Here is a 12,522-nt window from a genome sequence, read left to right as displayed (position 1 = left end):
TTTCTTTGGACTCCTTATGAAAGTCTCTCGTACGCGCTCCACATTCACTTCACTCAGACTGGGACGTCCGCTTCTCTTTGTGGGCACAAGCAAGCAGTAGTAACGAATTTGTTGTGCTAGTGGTAAATGGCCTTCCTTGTTGGTGGATTCTTACCGTACTTGATTCTAAACATCCGTTGAACAGCTGTAGCACACTTGCTTTTGTCGATCTCCAACACACAGAAAGCTCGCTCCGCCGGTCGGAGTGGCCGTGCGGCTCTAGGCGCTACAGTCTGGAACCGAGCAGATTCGAATCCTGCCTCGGGCTTGGATGTGTGTGATGTCCTTAGGTTAGTTAGGTTTAATTAGTTCTAAGTTCTAGGCGACTGATGACCTCAGAAGTTAAGTCGCATAGTGTTCCGCATCTGAACTCGACATGTTTGCGACTAGCACTTGCTATCGGCAAATTACCAAACTACGCTGTGGTGGTATACATAAAATACTTTCAGGGTTTCTCCTCAAAATGACAATGTATGATACCTGTACAATGTTTGGTTCTGGTTCAATAAATAATAGGAAGTGTTCCCGAACTTTATGTACACCCTGTACATAAGATAACTGAGAAACTACGTAGCCAAGTATCGTTAACAACAAAAACAGTTTACAAGGCTTACTTGTAATGACTGAATTACTGTATCGAAGGCTTGCCGGAGTAAGCAGTCACTTTATGTGATATAATTAATAATAAGTACATTAATTAGTCCTAATAAGAAAGTCATCAATGGAGTATAAGAAATTGGTCACCAATAAATTATTTATGCTGTTCTTAAACGTTTTATAGTTGCTGGCGAGCTGTTGATTCATCGTTCTAGAACAAAGAAAAGATTAAAAAGTTTTAGTAAAAATGACATTTGTTTATTTCGTCCGTCGATGCAGCTATATCTGCAGTGGAATTCGAGGGCAGGTAGATCCTTTTAAAGTAAAGTTGTCATCAATCCGAAGATTGATTTGAACATCACAGTGGTTTGCTAGACATGATCCTATTGGAGGTCGTACGGTATTGCCTTCCTTCGACTTCTGAACTGACTTACCAGCCAGTTATAGCGAGGACTCCAAACGGCGGTGTATCTCAGCATTTTTCATATTAACAGGTTCTTCCAGAGGTCAAATATATGATAAGTGACATTAAAAACCTAACAGTGACCGGAAATCGAACAGGTGGTCTTTGGATTTGCAGTCTGGCACTTTAAACACTTTTTCTTTTCCTCCAGAGGATGGCGAACCCCCTGACCGAACGTGCTGATCCACGGCACCGGGAGAACTGAGACACTGACACGTTGATGTCCGTCAAAAGCGTAAAACCTAAAAATAACTGTAACAGATAACTCCATCACGACTGATATTTTCATGTTACTATAACGGCAAATCTTGTTGCGTGATGTGCTGACCTTCTGGCACCGTAAAACACATGCAAAGCCATTAAAATACAACTGATCTACATAAAATAACTCGTGTACATAAGTGATCTATAAATACATCGATGATAAAAAGTGTGTATCTACATATGCAAGTAATGCAATTATGATACAACCGGCCACGATTGCAAATGTGTAACATTTTAGAAAATTTACTTATCGCATACACAATAGTATTACACCCTATCTCCAAACTTATGAGACATGGGAATGTATAGTGAAGTAGGTTGTCATGCCAAAAAAATACAGTAGCGCTGTGCATCAAAACATTCACTTTTTACAATCGACCTTATTAGCATATTCCTCGTTAATAATAACGGATGTGATACCATTATTGAATGAGTTTATTTATGAATTATTTACTTACATTGGAGCACGACATTCATAATATTAACTGTTGTTAAGTTTCGAGAAAATGGTGTGGAATGCAAATGGCGCCCTGCTGCATCCAAAATATTTGCTGGGATTTGGGGTGGGACTTTGGACAGACCAGTCCAGTGAATCGAACTGATTCTCACCCAGACACAACGCAACGGTTCTCGATTTGTGTGTGTGAGCATTATCATGCGAACAGGCACAATATCCAGGTTCAAACTTTTCCCACAAGAGGAAAAGTAAAAAAAAAATGCCTCAAATGATTTCATACACCTCTGTGTTCCATTTGCCATCGACCAAAAGTACTGAACCTTCCTCAAATCGGGGGAAAGAGGCAAAGCATCCACAAAGTCCTTACACGTAGATCTTACGTTAGCGCCACATCTTATCCTGTGACTCATCGCTACATAAAACCTTCTTTCACTGCTTCACGGACAAATGTCAGCGTTTTTCACGAATTTAAGCGACGTCGCACATTTCTTCTTGTGATCAGTGACCTTTAGGCAGCAGTGCAACCATGAAACCCGCCGTATCTCCTTTCGGCGGCTTGTCTGCCGCTGACTTGCTACTGAGTTCCTATACAAGAACAGACAGTTGTGTGCGATAGTTGGTTCGAACAGAACAATCAATGCATAGTGATCAGTGACCTTTAGGCAGCAGTGCAACCATGAAACCCGCCGTATCTCCTTTCGGCGGCTTGTCTGCCGCTGACTTGCTACTAAGTTCCTATACAAGAACAGACAGTTGTGTGCGATAGTTGGTTCGAACAGAACAATCAATGCATAGTCGACAATTATATTCCATTGATGTAGAGAAAAATAGTCATACGCGGCACTAGGAGGCATTGCTCTTGTGCAATCGACCGGTATTCAGGAGATAGCAATGGAAGCGTTGATGAGGAATGAATTGAATGGACATCTTTCCGAAGCTTAAAGTAATCCTACATTAAACATCGAATAGAAACATAGTGTAGATGTGTGTAGACTACTACTACACGCTAAGAATATTAATGTAGAATACCTTAATGTTAAATCACGAATGGCAGATGTTTCCAGGTGATCACGTTAAAAGTGTAAATAGTGTACATACTAACATATGATAATGTTCTCAATATACATAATCGATTTATCAGACAGCATCAGTAGGACTAATAGGATGCTCGCTGCCGATGCTGTCGTCGTTGGAAGATCGTAACGAAATACAGAAAGACTTAGCCACAGTTTTCAATTGCAGTAATAAATGTAAGTTCTCTTTAAATTCGGATTAAGTCTATGTCCACCGCAAAGATAAAGATGTAAAAACAGCTTCTGATATGAACTTTTTTATTGCCTTGTCCGTCCGTATGAACACTGGATTACTAGTTTCAACAGGACTAAGTTGCCATCTTCAGATCAATAGAGTACAGGACTGTGTAGATCTGAAGAAGCTTTTCCGCATTCACGCGGAACTTGGTGCACTCCCGCTTTTTTTTAGACCTGGGTCGTCTTTCACTGTCCCAACTACAGCTCGTATTTTGGCTGGCGAGCGGAAAACTGGCATTATGTGGTGTTTTCGTAGCAGTTTTTCCTATTTTTCACGATTCATTTCCATCAAACAGTACTAAAGCGCTCTTCTTATCGTCTTAGTTCCTGTCCTCCGTGTCGTTTTCGGAGACCTTGGGTCGCAGGGCCGTCCGAATCTGTCGGTTGCTGTACCCGTTCTCGCAGAAAACGGATTGCAGGTGCCACAGTTCTGCCATCAGACTACGTTACACTGAAATGGAGTATACCCCGTGTGATGTCCTCTATTTTTTTGCCTCGAAGGTTTACCTGAAGTTGTAGTGTCAGACAACGGATCACCGTTCACGTCAAATGAATTTGAAACATTCTGTGAACGCAATGGCATACAGCACCTAACTAGTGCAACGTTCCGTCCCCAGTCAAATGGCGAAGCGGAACGATTCAAATGGCTCTGAGCACTATGGGACTTAACATCTGAGGTCATCAGTCCCCTAGAACTTTGAACTACTTCAACCTAACTAACCTAAGGACATCACCCACATCCATGCCCGAGGCAGGATTCGAACCTGGGACCATAGCGGTCGCGCGGTTCCAGACTGAAGCGCCTAGAACCGCTCGGCCACAAAGGCCGGCTGACGTGGAACGGTTTGTCAGAACCTTTAAGCAGCAGATGGCCAAACTTCACTCCGCACACACCAGGGATCAACCATTGCAACTGTTTCTCGCCTCCTATCGTTCGCATCTACGAGATGCCGGCCGGTGTGGCCCAGCGGTTCTAGGCGCTTCTCTCTGGAACCGTGCGACTGCTACGTTCGCAGGTTCGAATCCTGCCTCGGGCATGGATGTGTGTGATGCCCTTAGGTTAGTTAGGTTTAAGTAGCCCTAAGTTTTTTTGCACTCGCGGGATGGATCATCGCCGGCGGAATTGCTTCACGGCCGCCACCTTCGGACACTACTCCACCTGCTCCACCCTCCTCAGCATCAGGCACCGAAGAAAGGCCGCAAGTATCTCTTCGCACCGCATGATATTGTCTTTTACGGGGTTTTTAGCGGCAGCAGACGCTGAGTGCCTAATACGCTGAACAACAATTTAAGCAAATCACATTAATGATTTTTATTACAATAAAGTACACTACTAGCCATTAAAATTGCTACACCACGAAGATGACCTGCTACAGACGCGAAATTTAACCGACAGAAAGACGATGCTGTGATATGCAAATGATTAGCTTTTCAGAGCATTCACACAAGGTTGGCGCCGTTGGCGACACCTCCAACGTGCTGACACGAGGAAAGTTTCCAGCCGATTTCTCATACACAAACAGCAGGTGACCGGCGTTGCCTGGTGAGACGTTGTTGAGATGCCTCGTGTAAGGAGGAGAAATGCGTACCGTCATTTTTCCGACTTCGATAAAGGTCGGATTGTAGCCTATTGCGATTGCGGTTTATCGTATCGCGACATTGCTGTTCACGTTGGTCGAGATCCAATGACCGTTAGCAGAATTTGGAATCGGTGGGTTCAGGAGGGTAATATGGAATGCCGTGCTGGATCTCAACGGCCTCGCATCACTAGCAGTCGAGATGACAGGCCTCTTATCCGCATGTAACAGGTCGTACAGCCACATCTCGATCCCTGAGTCAACAGATGGGGACGTTTGCAAGACAACAACCATCTGCACGAACACTTCGACGACGTTTGCAGCAGGATGGACTATCAGCTCGGAGACCATGGCTGCGGTTAGCCTTGACGCTGCATCACAGACAGGAGCGCCTGTGGTGGTGTACGAATCGGGGTGCACAAATGGCAAAACGTCATTTTTTCGGATGAATCCAGGTTCTGTTTACAGCGTCATGATGGTCGTATCCGTGTTTGGCGACATTGCGGTGATCGCACATCGGAAGCGTGTATTCGTCATCGCCATACTGGCGTAGCACCCGGCGTGATGGTATGGGGTACCATTGGGTACACGTCTCGGTCACCTCTTGTTCGCATTGACTGGACTTTGAACAGTGGACGTTACATTTCAGATGTGTTACGACCCGTGGCTCCACCCTTCATTCGATCCCTGCAAAACCTTAGATTTCAGCAGGATAATGCACGACCGTATGTTGCAGGTCCTGTACGGGCCTTTCTGGGTGCAGAAAATGTTCGACTGATGCCCTGGACAGCACATTCTCCAGATCTCTTACCAACGTCTGGTCAATGTTGGCCGAGCAACTGGCTGGTCACAATACGCCAGTCACTAATCTTGATGAACTGTGTTAATGTGTTGAAGCTGCATGGACAGCTGTACCTGTACACGCCATCCAAGCTCTGTTCGACTCAATAGCCAGGCGTATCAAGGCCGTTATTACGGCCAGAGGTGGTTGTTATGGGTACTGATTTCTCATGATCTATGCACCCAAATTACCTGAAATTGTAACCACATGTCAGTTCTAGTATAATATATTCGTCCAATGAATACCCGTTTATCATCTGCATTTCTTCTTGGTGTAGCAATTTTAATGGCCAGTAGTGTAGATTGACAATACTTCACTTTGGGTCGCAAGCAATTAGCGACATGCAAATAATCAATGTCCTTCGCTTTATACAATGTCCAATCAAGTTAATCATACAAGTTCATATGGATCATAAGTCATGGCTCTTCTAGTGTGCGGTTTACTAATGCAACTCTTCTAGTTCTCTCTTCTAATACGTGGTTTCTAGTGAGTGGTTTCTAGTCCTGGTCTTCTAGTACGAGTCTGCTAGTGCGGACCTGCTAATGCCGCCGAAGCTAGGCGGCGCATCGCTTTTATTCTCTTTGTGTAGATGCCGCTCCTCTCGTAGTTTCGTCCTAGCCAGCGTGCTATTGGCTGACGTCGTCTCACAGCCCTTTCTGCTATATTGTTCTTGATCCTCGCTCCGGCACTTGTCGTTACGCCGGAACATCCTGTATACTAGAGTGTTGAGCACGCTGTTCCTCTGCGGGGGATGGTGGCAGCTGATGGCCTGGAGATATCAATCCGTATGAGTTGGCTTTCAGTATACACGGTTGCCAAGCGAGCAGTCGGGCCTATGCTGAACCAGGACGTCGAGAAAAGACAGTTTGCCTCTTTTCCTATTTCCAAGGAAAACTGAACTTTTCATGGATGGAATTCAGATGTCCGAGGAATTTCTGTTACTTTTTGGGTACGTGTGAGCAGATGAAAAAAGTATCGTCGAGATACCGAAAGAAACAAACATGTTTTAGTTCAGCGGTTTCCAGTGCTCTGTTCTGGAAATACTCCATGAACAAATTTGCTGCAAAGAGAGTGGGCTGCCTATGGGTACATTAGCAGTCTGCTCATAGTATTGTCAACTGAAAATAAAACAGGTCGATGTCAGAACGTGTCTAAAAGCTGTGTTGGCTGAGGGCTAAACATGTCGTTGATCAGCTTTATGGAGTCTTCCAAAGGGAAATGTTGATGCAGTCATGTGCGAAACTAGATTCATCAATGGACAGTATGAATGAATGAGTAATTAGCCATCGACGCAATTCCTTTCGTCGAACTTAATCTCGTGTTGCTCCTAGTGATAATAAAAGATATACAAAGCCTGTTGACGTAAAAATCACCTTGGTTATATATATTGGTGAATTTTACAATGTAATTGACAAACATGCAATTTTGACATTGTTTCTTAAGAGATAAATAGTGGACACAAAGCAGCTTCAGACATAGACAGCAGAAAGGCGTTGAATGTGTCGTATTATGCCCTTTTTATGACTTCGAACGTTCCGAAACGAACGAAATGTCGACCAGCATAAAGTACAACAGGACAGACGTTTGGTCTTAACTGCACTATGAAATCTAACGATGTCTGCAGGCAACTACGGTCATTGGCGGCTTTAAAAATTTTGCGCCCCTAGCTCACCATATTATATGCGCCCCCCCCCCCCCTCCCCCCCAAAAAAAACATATTTTTAAATAATAACTATTACTCTATCATTTCACAATTGCCGTTTTGGATGGAAGTGCTGTGAATTGTTTCCGTGCTCTGCTATTCGTTGTTCTGAACGATGCGTCAGCAGTCTAGTCACGCTCAATCAAAATGTAATATGGTTCCTGAACTGTACTTGGTGTACGGCAGCGGATAAAACACGCTTACAACTGCATTGTGTTAACACATTTTTTTGCCGAAAGACAACAGAAACGAATATAAGGAAAATAACTTTTCTTTTATGACCTAAAAATTTAGCAGAGCGTGTATGAGACAACAGGTTTTTGTTATACATTCACTTTTTATATGTTCTTTTACACGAAACCGTTGAAAATGAAAATAAAACGTTGTGTTACGATCTAACAATTGAATAGAAAGTGTTATGCATTAGAAATTAATACGTCCTTTTACAAAGATGCGTTCAAAATTAAAATTAAACTATCGTCTTACGATCTAATAACTTGAATGTGTAGCAGATAAAAAAAACACGTTCGATATTAATACGCTAATCAATAGGAAAGCGTAAGAAATGAAAATGAAATAGAGATTTCGGTGCACGAACTAATAACAAAATTCAGACGAACAAACACAGGTCTGGATTTGCTATTGCATAATTTTACAGACTAGTGTGGAAAAATCAAATTTGTTTTATAACGTGTAAAGCTTTAGGGTCTGTGCAGCTAGATGTCGCATAATTTAGTGTACACAATACCTTTAATCTATGTAAGGGCTGAACAGTTTTGTAATGCAGCTACTGCTCTCACCATAGCTCTTTCTAATGGTTTTAGCAAAGCCTTTACTTATTTATCGACAGAACTGACCTACGTTATTTATTAACACTTTTTCATCTGAGCGTACTCTCTGTTGTGGTTGGCACGAGAGCCAACACCGTGTTACTAAAGGAGGCCGGAATGCACACGTTTTAGCTCACGCAGGCTGGCGTGAGGTCTGGAACATGACAAGGGAATTAGAATTGAGAAAACCGGACGTAGCTGGTGGAATACTTAACTTTCATCCATTAATGATGAACGTCGCTCGTGACAGTACATGATTCACAATATCAATGGTAACTGAATATGGCGCCTTGCTAGGTCGTAGCAAATACGTAGCTGAAGGCTATGCTAACTATCGTCTCGGCAAATGAGAGCGTAGAAGTCAGTGAACCATCGCTAGCAAAGTCGGCTGTACAACTGGGGCGAGTGCTAGGAAGTCTCTCTAGACCTGCCGTGTGGCGGCGCTCGGTTTGCAATCACTGATAGTGGCGACACGCGGGTCCGACGTATACTACCGGACCGCGGCCGATTTAAAGGCTACCACCTAGCAAGTGTGGTGTCTGGCGGTTACACCACACTCTCCGATAACGTATATTTCCGCGATAGCTATGCAGTTCATCAGACGCCAAGAATACGCATCAGTTGTAATACATTATCGTATCAGTATGACTCGACTGTACAGCGCCGAGCGGCCTGGGTCATTCTTGCATTGCAGTATTGTCGGGCGTCATTGGTCACGTCTTCACGTAAACGAGGTTTAGTTCCGCTTTCTGCCATCGGCAATTGTAAAATAAACAGGCAATACGTAGTCTGTAAAGCCACTGAATGTGCTGTAAGTTATAATAAAAATCACATTATAATCTTAAATTTTTTAAACCAATATGAATAAATAAACAAACTCACCGGGCAGCAAAGTTTGCGTCTGTCTTTGACAGCAGAAAACTCGTTGATCACATCTTCATAATTCAGACGGTTATGAGCTAAGAGGTCAGCTTCGATGTGAAGAATGGACAAGGCGTTCAATCTCTCCTCAGACAACACAGAACGTAAGTACGATTTAAGTCTTTTAAGAGCTCTTCTGCTGAAGAATTTGTAAGTACGAGACATAGAAATATTCTAAGAGCAATGTCAACATTTGGAAACACGAACTGTAACCTCTCTTTTCGTAAAAATTTACTCATTTCGACTGGTATATCACTAATCTCAGAAGATTTCTAAAGTTCCGCGAAACGTACACATTCACTAGGGAAGGAAAACTCTAAATCTGTGTCATATGACGCTTGGAGTTTTTCTGCACGTTCAGCAATATCGTCGGGTGAACTGTTCTTAAGGTTACTGAAAACTGTGAATGAGTCCAGGAGTGTTCTATAGCTTTCCTTCCTCCTCACTAATTCGGCGTACAAGTTTTCGAGTACTGGCAGAAATGTTTCGAATCTAAATTTTTCCCTTCCAGTCAGAGAAACTTCTTCAGAGTCTGCTTCTTCGTCATCATGAAGTTAGCGTTTTCGCGATCTTTTATAGGTGCATTCATAGTCCATATCAGTCACAACCTCCATGCATTTATTTTCATAATAGTCGAATATGCCACGAATAGATGCAATAAATTCTACAAGTGACCCATACAATTCATGCACTATTTTAGTATTAATATTTACACTTTGCAGTTTCAGATGTACACTATTAAATCTCCGGAGCATGTCCTTCTAAACTGCCATCATGAATACTGTTTCTAGTCTGCTGAGTTGATTCAATAAAGCTGAAGACTCATTTCGCACAAGTGGTTTTCCTAACGTATTATTAGCAGTATGTGTGAGGGCATTGATAACACGCTCCCAGTTTTCATATGGACTTACACACGCTTCCTCTCTTGCTGACCAAAGTGTTTCTGATAAACTTTTTACCGTTTTGCTTCCTGGTTTCATGAAAGAAAGAAGTTTATCCCAGCGCTGTGTAGAAGCAGAGAAAAAATTTTAAAGGTTTTGCACTACATTGAAAAATGAACATGCTTTCCGACAACAGCATGCAGCACTAGTGCCGACTAAATTCAAAGAATGTGCTGCACAAGGCATATGATGCGCTTTCTGATTTCGTTCTTTAATGCATACCTGCCAACCAGTGTATTTTTCTGGCAATGTTGTTCCCGTTGTCATATGGCTAGCCTCTACAGTCAGTAATATCAATGGAATTTGTAAACAGGACTTTTAGTACGGGCTCATCTGTTTTCAGACTTGTGTCAAGGATTTGGTGAAAACAGAAGGAAACTTTCAACAGGTTCACCATTCTCGTCCACGTATCTTAATACGAAAAATAATTGAGCAATATGTGAAATGTCCGCAGTATAATCTGCTACTCGTATTAAAGAGAAGTATTTGGCCTGTTTTATTTCACTTACGATAATGCGTTTTATTCGTTCAGAAAGAAGCTCTATTGTTTCATCACAAATTGTTGAAGGAAGATAACTTGTAGTTCCCTGCCCTGAATTTCCATATCGTTCAATGTGCTCTCCGAGAAAAGGATCAAACTCAGCTATAAGTTCAAGAGACATCTTTCAACGTGCCCACGTAGGGGAAGTCCTCGACTTATAAGCTTCTTCACTACTGCAAACACCCTTTTCAACACACTGTAGTTCCAAGTGGCTTTTTTCTTTTTAAGAGTGATAACTCAGAATTTTTGTGTGCAAGTGATTTCTCGTGATGAGATAAGATATTAAAAATATTTTTCCAATCTGCAATACCATTAGTAGCAATAGCGGCCTTACCTCCAAACCATTTACATGGTACACAAGAAACAGCACCGGTACTACGGGAGCAGAATAGAAAATCACGCAAAGTTGATTCGCTATTTAAAAGTTTACGGTAAAATACATTTTTGTTCAAATACCTGGTATTATCGTCTATTGATTTTCTTGAATTAGAAAAATCACCGTTACAATCTAGATTAATGCAACGTTGCAAGAAAATGTCGATTGTTGATTCATTGACACAACATTTTGCAGGATCATCACTAACAAGGTTACTTCTTTTTGTAATGTCTGACTGGGCGCTTAGTTTTTCGTGAAACTCGAAATCAGGAACAATTTGCTTTCCTCCATTTGTAACTTTTGTTTCGTATCTGTTTACTTCTTTTACAACAGCTGCAGTGCCAGGAATATCAGCCGTACTACTTGAACTCAAAGTAGAACCAGCAACATTTTTTGGGAAAAATTTATCTACTCTGCCAAGCGTTTTTAGAACATTGACTTCTCGTTCTCGCCTTTCCCTCGATAATTTCCGAAATGCCGCCCCACTTAATTTTGTACATTTGCTTTTTTCACTATTATTCATGTTAAGGCACTTACAAAATTGTCAACCAACAGTCACAACAAAAGAAAAAAATTGTAAAAGTAAAGAAAGTAAGCTGTATCCGGTTCCAATCGTACTACACCACACATGAGCACAAAGCTTTTTAATTTAACACGGCACACGAGCACCAAGATAACTTTAAACACGGAGTGATGAACTGACCAACTCGGATTACTCGCCATAACTGTGCTATGAAATAACGACAATGTAGAATAATTTAATTTAATTGTCTCATGTTTCTCTGTAGTCAGTGAACAGCAAAAGCACACCTGTCGGCTGGAATTCGTCTCGTAAAGAAAACAGGACAGGCTCTTTTTTGACTAATGTTTCCCGCGTCGCCGGAATTTTAGCTGGGACGCAAATATGTTCTGAATATTCGTGGCACTGTCTTTCTAATTTAAAAAGCAAATAGTTTTTGCAGTTTTTTTGCAGGGAGGTGTGCTGTATCAACTCTTATCCCACTTATTCTTATAACATTTTAGCGATTTCTGTGAGCAAAGAAGACAGACTACAAAGTTTAAGTAGTCTTGTTGGCAGTTGATATGGAGTGTTGCCATTTGTGTGAACGTTGCTGTTATGTTTACACGCAAATACACCTTTTGTTCCAATATGAAATAAAAATAACCTTTCCTCGAAGAAAAGAAGCTTGGTTAAGAAGTTTAATATAAAATTTGCAATGCCATGTACTGTTCGGTTGCACAGAGTGGGAATTTGATATCGTGCAGGCTGCAGCGCAATAAATGAGACAAACTAAAGTTGGTCTCTTCTTCTTTTTTCGACGGAAAAAGTAACTATGTAAATAAATAAATAAATTTTTTAAACTGTTGTGAAGTGTATTTCGCACATTATTAGATATTCCGCTTATGTTCTTTTCGTATAAACATGTGTTTAAATATGTAAAACATTCCCAGTCTCAACATGTTTTGTTAAACGGGTGTCATTAGATCAAAGCTCAGATATTGAAGATCACAGAGTTTTCACATTAATTACAGTAATGGAGGGGTGTATTGATACTTCCCGGAATTTCTATAAGAAATTTAAGTAGAGTCGGGTTTTACATACTGAGGCCCAGACATGTTACAGTATTTAAGAAACTGCCGATTAGTTTATCACAGCTTTTCA

This window comes from Schistocerca gregaria, chromosome X (genome assembly GCF_023897955.1).
Source record: "Schistocerca gregaria isolate iqSchGreg1 chromosome X, iqSchGreg1.2, whole genome shotgun sequence".
Lineage (NCBI taxonomy): Eukaryota > Metazoa > Arthropoda > Insecta > Orthoptera > Acrididae > Schistocerca > Schistocerca gregaria.
This window is presented reverse-complemented; position numbering follows the sequence as displayed.